The sequence below is a fragment of the Miniopterus natalensis genome, chromosome 3 (genome assembly GCF_054644295.1).
Source record: "Miniopterus natalensis isolate mMinNat1 chromosome 3, mMinNat1.hap1, whole genome shotgun sequence".
In the NCBI taxonomy this organism is placed as follows: Eukaryota; Metazoa; Chordata; class Mammalia; order Chiroptera; family Miniopteridae; genus Miniopterus; species Miniopterus natalensis.
Genome location: NC_142083.1, coordinates 5,855,723 through 5,868,517, shown reverse-complemented (window position 1 = coordinate 5,868,517; position 12,795 = coordinate 5,855,723). Strand labels below are relative to the sequence as shown.

The window sequence follows — 12,795 nt, the reverse complement described above, 5'->3', positions numbered from 1 at the left end:
CGGGCCCCCGGGACTGCGCGCCAGGCCCGGCGTGACCCCTGCTGAACCGCGGCCGTGTCCCACCCTCCCGGCCCATCCTCCTTCCCGGCTCACCCCGCCCCTCCCTCCCGAGCTGACAGCCCGCGAGCGGCCGAGCTGGGCGCAGCCATGGGAAGAGGAGGCGGTCCGGGCAGAGGCGGCGGCGGCTGCTGAGCCCGGGCGGCGGCGGGGACCCCGGGCTGCGGCCGCACGGCCCGGAGGCCCCCGCGCCCTGGGCGCCAGCGCAGACGCGAACCCGCGCCCTCAGTCCGGAGGCGAAGCTCGAAGGTACAGGAGGGGGTTCCGGTGTCGGGTGCTTATTTTCCCCAGGTTGTGCCAAGGCGCTTGGGAGTGGACCTGGGGACGCCAGTTGTTTATGGAAATGGGGATCTGCCTTATGTACGAACACAGATAATTTTTTTCCCCGGGTGACTAGGGGATTGGCTGTGCTCCCCTTCTCCTCGCGAAGTTGTTTTCTGCTGGTGGATCGTTGTAACTTGATCCACTCCGCGGACGCGCGCGGGTGTGTGCGTGTGTCCGTGTGTGTGTGTGTGTGTGTGTGTGTGTGTGTGGTGGGGGGCGGCCGGGAATTGGGGGCGACAGGAGAACTCTTCTGCGTTGGCACTTGCTCTGACTGGTGTTTGCGGTGCCTGGAGGGGCTTCCTCCAAAGATAGTTTTGTTGTAAAAGTTTTGCGAGTGTGTGTCTGACACCATCAGCCGGGCCGGGGCAGGACCCCGGCACTGCCGCTGCTGAGCGGGGAGAGGTCCCGGGACGGGCCGAGGGGAGGCTGTCCGCCCGTGCGCGTCTACACCGCGTGCTCCTCCCCAGAGCGCACAGCCGTTGCCGCACTGGTGGCGACTGCAGGCTTGCATTGGCACCCGCGGGGCTGGGGTCAGCGGAGTCGGGGCTACCGGTCCCCAGGAGCTGGGGTGGGTGGAAATCCTGGCCAGCAGAGCTCCCCAGCCCTGGACGTTCTCGTGGTTATGAAATCAGCCATGCTCAAAGTTCTGACAGAACTGCCCTAGGCGTGAGGGCTCTGATAAGTGGGGTAGCTAAGTGTCCGGGGGGGAGGGCAGTGTCACCTACTTGCGGGTGCGTGGGGAAGTCTATTTGGGGCGAGTGCTTTATGTGGAACCCGGAGGGGCTCATGCTGGGGCCAGGCTGCGGGAGTTGGCCTGGCGCGGGGTTTGTGTACTGAATGGGTGTACGTGTGCGCCTGGGAGGCGTGTCGGCGCCTGAGCCAGTAGGGCGTGCAGGGTGGGAGGAGGCGCCCAGAGGTGCCGCCCGCCGGCCTGCCTGCCGGCTTGTAACTCCAGGAGACCTTGGAGGGGGCAGGGAAAGGTAACGGGAGGCCCCAGGGCTGGGAAGTGGCAGGAGCTCCTGCACAGGATTTAAGTGCCGGGGACTTGAAAATTCTAGACCATGGCCTTTCAGGAGCAGAGGGATGGAGCTCCCAGGAGACCTGCAAAGGCCGAGGATTCTAGGATATGTTTGGATATGTGGGTACAGAATCCTAGACCCGGACCCAAGTCGGAGCTGCGGAGCTGAAAGTCTGGGGTGCTGCTGTCCACAGTGAAGACTAGATGGTCTCTGAGGTGTTTACTGTTAGATTCCCTGATGTGTGTGCCTGGGAAGGCACCCACCTTCCCTCGCAGATATTGTGGCAGCTCTGTGCCCTGAGCAACTGGTGTTCTAGGCTGGTTTCCACCTGGGTCACCCTGGAAGTCCTTGTTCCTGGGGAGCCCACGGATAGACCTTGGAGGTAACTAGAAACATTTCCAGAAATCAAAATGCTGGATAGAAACAAAATAAAATGATTTAGCAGACAGGGTCCTTGGTTCTATCTTTTCTGTGATTGGGGATTCTGTTTCCTTTTGAGAAAAGCAAAGCTGGATTCCGAAGGGGTCTCCGGTTTTTTATGGTTTCCCTTCGGAAGGACTTGGAGAGCATCATTTGTAGCCGAAGCATGTCCCACGCCTCATCTCCTTCCACCCTTATAAACTTTCTGCTTCACATTGGCCTAAGAGTTGGTGAGTCGACATTCAGCTTTCCTTGTGGAGTAAATATATCATAGTGAAATTGCAGCATTGGTTTCCTGAATGCCACTGAAGGCCAGCACTTAATGGGCAAAGGTGTGAAACGAAAGTCTATAAATGCAATGACAAAGTGCCGACATAGGTACTTCTTTTTTTTTTCCAAACCGAGCATAACTTTGCCTTGCAAATATTCTAGGCAGAGTTTGTGACTGTGTTTCTGGTTATTAGTTTTTAAACAGCGAACCACATAATAAACCACTTAAAAATGGATACTGGACACTTTCTCTGTGCTGTCTCTGGCACCTGTGTTAACAGATGTTGATGGTGCTTGGTAACCTATGGGATTGTCATGTCGAGTATCTCGTTAGCTGAGGACATGTTTATAGCATAATGTAATAAATGGTGCCCCGGTTGCAGCCTGCTTCTGCCAAGTGCATGAAGCACCCCAGCATGGAAACAAATCTTGAAGCTGGTCCAACTTGGTGAGCCTTTTTGGCTATCTGCTGGTAAGCATCATTAATGTAATGATAAATCTGAGCGATAGAGTGAGAGCACCACACAGTAAATTGTTGAACTTGGAAACAAGGCATGGGTTATATTTTTGAAATGAGCTAACCCGAAGCTAAAGCTTCTGTCCCTGTCATTCCACTGGTAAATTGCACAATTATGGAGATGTGGTTGGCTTTTAGAGAACAAATTTTTAAAAACACGTCAATAATAAAAATAACTTCTATTTCTTAGAGTGCTCATGTGTCGCTCCAAACAATCACTTTTCCTTTAAAAAAAAACCCACAAACACACCTCTACGATCTCTTTGGTGATGATTTAAATAATGAGTATTTAACTCACCTAATCGCTCTGTGAATCTTGAATTAAGACTTGAATTTGGGAAGACGGGTCAGCCCTCCACTAGTGGTGTAAACAAGGTGAATTGAGATTTTTTTGAGTTTTTTTTTTTTCCTTCAGTATAAACAATGTGCCCAATAGAATAGTTGACTGGAATGATGACCAACTTGAGAGTTAACTCTCTATCAGGTACATGAACTTCCTGTAAATGGGCCAGCCCACCTTTCCTTGGATGTAATCCGATGGGAATGTCTCTTCCTCGCCGGCTAGTCCATTCTAGGAGAGACTCGTTTTTAGAAAGTTCTGACTTGTACTGAATCAACATTTTCTTCTACCTCTTAGCCTACAGTTTAGTTGCTGGAGCCACACACAGTGAATCTAATCTCTCCCCATTCTGTACTATATTCAAAAGTAAACATCATGTTCCTTCCTCCTGAATGCTTCTTGGCCTGTTCTTGTAGACTTGCCTCACCCACGTGGGGTCCCACCCTTCTCTACCCTGACCACCGTGTCCTAGATTCCACGTTCCCGCCATCCTCGTGTGTACTGTCTGAAACCCAGATGTAGAATCAATCCTTAGTTCTGGACTCTCTACATCTATTAAGGCAGCTTAATATTTATGAGCTTTTTAAGCCATCTCGTTCCACTGTTTGCTAATTTCAAACCTATAAACAAGATAACACATTCTTTTCAGATTATTAATCATCCATAGTCAAAACATAAGTTTCCAAACATTTTTTTGTTCCTGAACTTTTTATAAATCTATGGGAAATAACTCTGCCAAAGTTATTGAGTTTTACATGTAATAAAAATAGCTCCTTAATTTCTCTCAAGTACTACCAACCCCCCAAATACCAGATGTAAAGTGTTCTGAAGACAAGCAAGTTGAAGCTGCATATTGGGTAGAGCCCATGTTACAAGGCGTTCTTTTCGTGGACCTCATTGTCTGCTTCCCCGGGGGTGAGTCAGTAGCAGCAGTCAGGCATTCACTCAAGGCAGTCAGAGCAGGCCCTCTGGCCCCCGGGGCGGTGAAAGTGCATCAGACAAACTCTTCCTCAGGCCACTGGGATTTACGGTGAACATACAGGATGTGACTGAGCCAACAACCTTCTCTTCCTCTGGAGGCAAACAGCCTGCTAATGCCCCAGGGGAGCCTAAATCGGGCCTGTCCCAGCGTCAGTACTAAGGAGGTTCTGGCTTCCTGTTGGGGGTCTGGACCCAAGTCTGATAAAGTTCTGATGCTGCTCACTTCCCAGGTCCTATCCCTGTTGGAGGAAGGGAGCAAAGCTGGCATATACACGAGGGCGGGGTGTGGTTCAAGGCAAGTACTTTGGGGCCCATTGGACCTCAGCCTGAATCTGACCTTTGCCACCAGGCTTGCAGATTAGCTCCTCTGAAACTCACTTTCCTCTGAAGACTAACTCCTACTGCCCAGGGCAGAGGACAAACCACCTCTGCAGCGCTTATGGCCTGCACTGGGCATGGGACCTACCTGCTGTAATTGATTGCTCTTTTGCGTATCTGTCCGGGGCTTCCCACCTAAATTATGAATTTCCCCTGCCACCAGCTGAGCATCTGCCACAGCTGAGAATCTTCTGTCTTCCTGCTGGAAATGTTAATGGTTGATGATGGTGAAGAAAATGGTGTGTGTTTTCCAGCAAGTCTGGGTATGAAAGAAATTATTTTTCTTAGCAAAGAGAAAAACTAACCTGTAGTACATGTTGACATCTGGGCCTTGCTGAAGCCCCTACTCTGCACAGACCTCAGTCAGGACGGGAGCGGAGCCAGTGCCGTTCTTGGGCTCTCATTTGATACTGTCCGTGCTGTTCCCTCACGTGTGCGTGCAGGGAGCTTCCTCACTCAGCCCCTTGCATCGCGGTCTCTGTCCACATTACGTTTGCTCCTTTGCCCGATTCTGTTCTACAATAGGAGGAAATAATCGGTGATAAAGTGCATTTTACCTTCAAATTTTCATTTCATTGCTTCCCACTTCATATCCACCATCACCGCCCCGGAAACTGCAGCAGGCCCACTGATAAGTCCTTGCATGTGTGGTTTCCAAATCGGAGTTCTGCTTAGAAATGAGGGACCCCCAAGATAGGATAGCATAGTATAATACTAAACTGGGTGTCAGGGGACCTGGGTTTTCTCTAAGTTCTGCCTCTAATTTGTAATTTTTGCAAGCTACTTAACCTTCCTGAGCTTCATATTTCTTTCATGTTAACAAATAGACAACAAAAGTGGAGTAAACAAGATGACTTCTTAAGATTCTTAGGAATCCACTTATTGAATTTTTCCTCTCGGCTCCTTTGGTGCTTTGCTTGAACTTATCTGAGAATACCTATTTCTTTTTTAGTTTCATAGCCTATTTTTTACATATTGTCTTCCTTGCACGGCTGTAGATTCCTCAAGAACATGAAATACATTTCATTCATTTTTATGATCTCCATTGAATGCTGGAAACGCAGCAAATTCAACAATATACAACAGTTTTGAAAATCATTTTTTAGGTAAAACATAAAAATGTAGTGACTGTGCTTCCAGCTGCCATTCAAAAACGGTCCCCATTCAACCGCCTTCTGGAGCCCTTTTGTCACTGAGCGAAAGAAAGCTCTACGATGAACACCAGGCTCTAGAAAGGAGGGTGACCCAGAGGCTCATTGTTTAGTCTCGAAGTCTTTCTAGCTTCTTTCTACCTTCTAATACAGGCACATGAAGCTTTAGATCAGGCACCAATTTCACTTAATTCATAACAGGAGGTGATTTTGTCAGCAATTGCTGGGCAGTTTCTTTAATTAGCATCTAAACTTAACCTTCAAGTGCCCCATTCTCAAATCAGTATGTAGTTTTTTCTATAGAGTCCTTAAGACTTCCAGATATGTTAACTGCTTGGATTAGTGCTTCTTTTGTTATAGACTAGACTTCTGTCAGTTTTCTTTAGAATGTCATTATAACCCCAATGAATTGCACTTCTTAGACTTGCTTCTGTGCAAACCAATCCACAATCTATCTCCAGTTGGCCAAGCTTCTCTGTGAGAAGTGTAGCCTAAAGCTTCCCTCGCTGTGAGGCACCTCCTGCCTGATCAAGTCCTTTCGCATCAGAACTCCAAGAGAGTTTGCAGAATCGAACTGGTATTTCATGCGTTCACCTTTGGTGGCCTGCCTGCTGTGCTAGACGTTTGCTCTAGTAACTTCCTGTTTCCTCTGTTGATTATGAAATGAAACATTTAAAGCAGTGTATTTAACTTAAAAACTTAAGCATCTCTCTCCTTTAGTATATATTAGACATAGGATAAAGTTAAGTCCATAGTAAAACTTGTTTAAAATGTACTTTATCATAAGCATCATACTCACCTTTTTTGTAATCTTTGAGTTGCCATATCAAAAAAGTAACCATTAAACAGTCCTACAGTAAAATAGCTCAGCCGGAGTTTGATGAGGGCTGGCGAGAAACCTCAGTCAGACTTCCAAGTTTGATTGCCACTGCGATGGCATGTGATCCTCGCCCACCCTGTGAACTGCTTCTCTGGAAACTTCAAGCTATGTTATTGGTATCCCAGAAAACCTCAGTTTGGCAAAGCAAGAAGACTAGTCTGATGAAGCCTGTGTGAATGATAAATTGTGACGAGTCCTGGGGACAGGTCCTCCACAATGGCTGCTTCTCCTGGGGGCAGGAGATACCAGAATCCCTGGGCAAGATGAGTGAAGACACCATTTTGGTGCCTACCAAGTCAGAACGATGAAATTAAGAGGAAGAAGCGTGAAGAGGAGGGAGTTCTTTCCTATTAGCAGTCAGTGTAGCATCGTTTCCCTTAGACACACTGGCAAAGCGATGCTTGTCTTGTCATAGGATAGATGTTTAATAAATACTGATGACCTGACTATGTCATAACACACAGAGAAATTGAAGTGTTGACAAGAAGGGTGTGGAGAGTTGAGGGCAAGGGGATGTGAGTACAATCAGGTGATAACTGGGAGCTAAGCTGAGAAGTTCAAGTTTGGTGTTAGCCTTAGATTAATGGCAGCATCCAAACTTGATGACCAGCCTGCCATGGTGGATCCCGTTCAAGGCCTTGGAAACATCTGGAAGTTTTTAACATTTGAAGCAAGATGGAGAAATGTTTTGAATATTTTGTAGGACTCAGGACTTTGTATACCCCTCGTCACAGTATGACATTTTAATTCCTTTGTTTTTGTCCTATAAAGTTTAGTGTTCTTATTTATTCCTCACAGTACATATGGAGTATGTGAGAATTATGTTGTCTGAAAAGTACTTTGAAAACCACTTGGGACAAGATGAGAGTAAATAAGATTTTTTTATTAGCTAATAGGATGTACGTTTGGCCAAGCTAGCGCTATTTTGGGGATCGCTGTCAAAAATCAAAGACAGAACACCTACACATATTTATTGAGCTATTACTGTGTTCCCAAGAATGTGCTGGACACCCTGGAGAACATAAAAGTATAAGACGTGACCTGTGACTTTGGGACCTAGCATTCAAGTTAGGAAGGAAACACTGAGTGTACATGGTGTGATTGTACAACAGTTGACAATTATACAATTCAATGAAAAGTTCTATACAGACTTTAAATGCTATGTTTATTTAGAGGGAAGGGGAATCTGTTTGGGCTGAAGTATTGCGGGGGAGATATATGGGCAAAGTGACTCCCTAAGCCAGGACTTAAAATATGGTAAAAATGTTTTGGTAGGTAGATGTTCTGTGTGAGAAGGTTGGGAACTGGGCACCAGGCAAGCATATCTGGAGCTCACTGGGGTGCCTTGTCACACGCGAGCAGGCAGGGTGTGTCAGGCTGTGGATTTTCTACTGAAAGTCCTCATCACTTATGGATGCTTCATAGAGGCCCGTTCCTTGGGTAGGGCTCTTGGATTGGCCACCCTGAGCCTAGTTCTTGCTGGGGGGTGGTGACTATTGCAGGGTGTCTCTGAATACTTCTCTTGTATGAGCTTTATATAAATTCAATTTTAAAACTTCTCTCTGTAACAGTATTCCAAGAGGTCTACTAGATGCCAAAAGTATGGCTTCCTTTCAAGAACATGATCTTAAAAAGACGTTCTAATGGTAGAATTGGCTTGAAATTCCTCCCTCCACCCTGCTCCCCTGCTACATGCTAATGCTGACAGTCTTGACCCAGTGGATCATCCACCAGTGATTGTCTCTGCCAGGGCATTTGGAAATAGTTGTTATAAGGACTGGAAAGAGTTAAAGGCTTTTACTGCCTGGACTCAAGATGCTCAATTTCTGTAATGCCAGGGACAGTCCTGCACAAGGAGGAATTGTACCTCCTCAAGGGCCAGCAGACCCTGTTGCAAACGGAGCCCCACAGCCTCAGTTTATTTATAGGTGAGTATAGGTGAGGAAATGGGCGTCCCTGAGAATTGACAGGAGTCCCCTGGATTAAACTCCGCTGTGACAGAGATCTGTAACCCAGTTCTTCCAGCTTTCTCTCCAGGGCTCTTTCTGTTGCACTACGTTCCCACCCATGAACGTTGACTAGAACCGTGGAACAGCATGTGTTTACTCCTGTCATTCCTCTGTGTTAGCTCTCTGAGTGGGTGGGTTGTGAATTGAGACAAGTGACACGACCAGCAGTTCTCTTCACTGGGAACAGAGATTTGCCTGTGGATTAGGCTGGCTGATGCCCTCTGAGCATCAACCACTGTGAGAGCCTAGAAGTAGGTTGACATTTTTGAAAGGACATGAAGCATGCTCTGTAATCACAAATCTGACTTGTCTTGTTTGACTCCAGCTGTGCCTTTTACCACCTGTATGATCTCAGCAAGTCAATTTAGCTCTCTGAGCTTTATCTGCAAAATGGAGGGGAGGGTGGGGGTTCCTACTCTACAAGACTGTTATAGTTTAAATGAGTCAAAACTGGGCCTGGCCGCCTGGCCCACGTCGGGCACGCAGAAAGATGATCCTGCAGCTCCGTTCTGAGAGGCTCTGAAAAAACATCAAACCTTCACCCCTGAGAGATCCACTAGACACCCATTGCTACTTTTCCCCTCCTCCTCTCCCAGGGAAATGGTTACGGCTGGCTCAAAGGAATGCACGGACTGGAGTCTGCAGGAAGGAGAGAGAGAGTTTAATAATGAATTGGCCAACCCAGTGGCCCAATGGCATGTAGATTACAGATTAGGACAAAGTCACAGGACGCCTTGGGTTAGGGGTTCAGGGTTGTGCTGGGAGCTTATTGGTTAGAGGTCAGGTAAGGATAATGAATCATTTCTTCAGGTCTTGAGGACAGTTCTGACCTCTGTTCTAACACCCCCTCTGGGAAAGTAGCCAGGGGGTCATTCCACCTGAAACAACTTCGGTCAAGATGTTATCTTTAGCCTGCAGAGGTCTGGACCTTGTGACCAGTAGTCAGGTCTGGGCTGTTCTGCCTGGGGGATTGCTGAGGTTGCTGATTATTATTTGGGGGAAAGGCTAGGTCTTGAGGGATATACATGTATGGAGAGAGATGGACAGACAGATGATTTCTAGAACTAGGACTTAAAGCTAAATTTAAAGTCCGAAGGACCCTCAGTTTCATTTGAACTACTGAAATTTCCATCCTTCAGGAGAGGACTGCTGTCCAGAGTTTAGTTCCTTGTGACTTCTCTACCAGGTTGCCTAGACTGTTGCCATACAGCAGAAGCGAAAGGTATATCCAGATGATTATTGGTGGCTTATGAAGTTTGGATTTAAAAATCAATACTATGTTTGTAAGAGATTTCTATCTGCTGTCGATGGGAGACCCTCCTTAGACAAAGTGAGATTTTGGGTAAGTTAAGGGACAGTTGAATGTTGGCCAGTTGGGGTGATGGGCTTTGTGGTAAAAGGCCTTTCTTGGTAGATGGCAGCCTCTGATGATGAGCTATGAGACCTGAGAATCCCGAGTGCACACCAAAGCCAGGAGTGTTTGGTCCCCATTGGAGTAAACGTCCCCCAACTAGGTCATGCTATCATATGAGCCTGTTTTACTTTCTTCACAGCACTTATCACTGTCTAATATCTTGTTTATTAATTTTTTTCCTGGGGGGTTTTTGTCTATGTCCACTGACAAAAATATAAGCTTCCTAAAAGTAAGCTTCCACTGACAAAAATGTAAGGGACCTTTTCTGTTTTGTTTACTTTATATCCTACAGAAAATGCTTAGTAGGTTTTGATTGAGTTAATGAATGTATGCGTTTTCATAGTTACCAGAAATTTTTGTTAGCATTCTTCCAAACGCTTATTTCCCTTCCACACATCCAAAAATGTGTGGCTTTCAAGCACATCAATTCCCAATGTATTTATAATTTGGTGAGATTTCTTCATGGTATGGACTGAGGAGCTCTTTCCAGAAACCGAAAAATAACCCGGACAACTACAGTTATCTCCCTGCCAATGACCGTGAACTGATACACTCAGTAGCCACCTCACTTCATCAGCAAACATAGTTAGGAGTGATGTCTTGGTTTGGATTTCTTCCAAATGCACACCATGACACAAGGATTCAGATAAAAGTTTGTGAAAGTGAAATGAAGCAAGAAAAGAAGCCAATAATGGGTGTGTTGTAAAGCAAGTTGCACCCCTTGACAACTGGAGTTTATGATCTGTCTGGAGAGAGTTGGGAGCCCAGGCAAAACATATATCTTAGAGTCCTTTCGCCCAAGGTTGAAAGAGTTTGAATATTTACCCACCAACCATCAGACAGTAATTCCTGGGCACTTAGGCTAAGCAGGGCAAAGCAGTCTCGGGATTCTAGGAGAGCCTTCAGGCCAGGCGATGCGGGTGCTGGCGGTTAGAAATTAGGCAGTGTGAGATAGGGTGAGAGGATATGGCTGGGGAAGGACAAGCAACTTGCACTGGATAATTTGTTTTTAAGGTAGACTTGTTATTTGGGACTAATTTTCTATTGACAGAAAAGTTGCAGAGATGTCGAGTTCCTGTATGTCCTTTGGCCAGCTTTCCCCTAATGTTAGCATCCATAATCATGGTATAGTTGTCTAAACAAAGAAACCAGCATTAGTATAATACTGTTAACTAAGTTGCAGATTTTATTCAGATTTTTCTCAATGTTTCCACTAATGTCCTTTTCCTGTTCCAAGATTCAATCCAGAATACCACATTGCGTTTAATTTTAACGTTTTTAGCCACTGTGCATACGTGTACTCTTATTTTGACCCTCTCATGTGTTCAACTAACTAGTCTTTGTAACTAGATAGTAGGTTCTATCTAGTGATATTGACAGCCAGCATCATGTTAGACACAGTATGTTCTCAAAGCAACTTATAGGAACAAAACTTTTTCAGTAGGCGTGTGTATAGCTGAGCCTCCATCCATTAGCTAAGAAATACTCAGAATAGGGCAACGACTTAGAACTTTGGTTTTGAACATATGTCCTAAAGGTCAAAGGTGAAGCAGGACCCCCTAAATCAGACACAGCCCAGTGCCTCCAATGGGCCTAGCATTGTGTGTGCATGTCACATTTAATCCTGCTGAGAGTCACATAGCCTTGAGGTCTTTACACAGCTGAAATGAGACTCACGGGCATTAAGTCACTTGCCTAGGGATTTGCAGGTGGTAAATGACACTGCAGAGATTACACCTTGTTCTCTGACTTTGGAGCCTATAGTCTTAATACTATAGTCAATTACCTGCTCTTCTCCATTTGCCCAACCCCTATCCTTGGTGCCATGTGACTAGGCATGCAATCTATGACAAGTCTGTATTATCAAACTGCGGCAGACGCCTGGTATATTTAGCGGTTAGCTGGATGAAGTGTTAGCCTTGAATCTGTGGGTTATTTTCAAAACCTATCTAACATTGGTAAAACCTGCCATCTGGACATCCACATACATCCGCCACAAAGCTCTTGAGAAAGGCACCTGTCTGCCAGTAATAAAGTATGGGTACAAGGCTAATCACAGGCTTGGAAGCAAGCATCTCTGAAAAGCAGGACATCGATATTGTACAATAATTCATGTTTTATTTTATAATGCATTTGAGTTTGGATTGTTGGCCTCCATTTCTCAGACTTTCCATAGTTACCATTTTTGGTGTGGTTTTTTTTTTTTTTTTTAATGCTACATGAGGGATATGGAATATTTAATAAAATCTTTGACTAATCTTTATACTTGCAATAGCCCAAGGGAAAATTACCCTTGGTTGCCTTGGCACTCAGGAAATGGAATTCAGAAGGAGAAATCCTTCTAAATCACTTGAGCTTTGACGCTGGGATGATAAACAGCATGGATATCCAGGCTAGCCAACCCTGAAATTCCTCTAACCTCTAATTCTACATGGAGAAAAGACTAGGCTTTAAGGTTTCTTGTTTATTTTTGCTTGGATTACAAGTTGTGGGAAGCCTGGAGTTAGTATCTAATAGCACAACCTATGTGAAACACAAATTTTTGGCTCATAATGAGATCTACAAAGATACAAAGGGACAGTCATGTAAAAATGCTTATTTTTTTTTTCTTGGAAGGGATAAGCAGGGATTGACTGAAAGGTATTCCCTTCAGACTCTAACGTTTAGAGCATTGCGCCTTTTTTAAAAGGAGAAATGCATTTCCTTTCAGAGCATATGTGTGACACTGTTTTCTTCATTTAAATGGCTATATTAAGTTGGCATGGTTTCAAACTATGACCTTTGACCCTTTGTACGTGGGATTACAGGCACAGTCTGTTCATGCAGATTTGTAAACTGCTGGAGCAAGACCCCTGGGGCCCTGGAATGTCCCAAGGAGAGGGCCCAGCTGGTGGCACTGCTTCCTCCACCCCTGCAGAGGGCTCTGCTCTGGCTTACACATGCGCATTTCTGAGAGAGTTGAGGTTGCCAAAACAGCCCCTCTTAAAAAAGCAAGCAAACGAAGATGCTTAAAGCCGTTATGTTTCCTTATATCG

General features: G+C 45.8%; 1 protein-coding gene across 1 annotated transcript in view; it reads left to right on the top strand.

Moving 5' to 3' along the window:
- The first annotated feature begins 242 nt into the window (after window positions 1-242).
- Window positions 243-12,795, top strand: part of GHR (growth hormone receptor) — a 186,232-nt gene continuing 173,679 nt past the window's right edge. The window contains exon 1 of the mRNA XM_087815278.1: window positions 243-306. The gene's annotated coding sequence lies outside the window, so the exon portion shown is untranslated. The remainder of the gene's footprint in view (window positions 307-12,795) is intronic.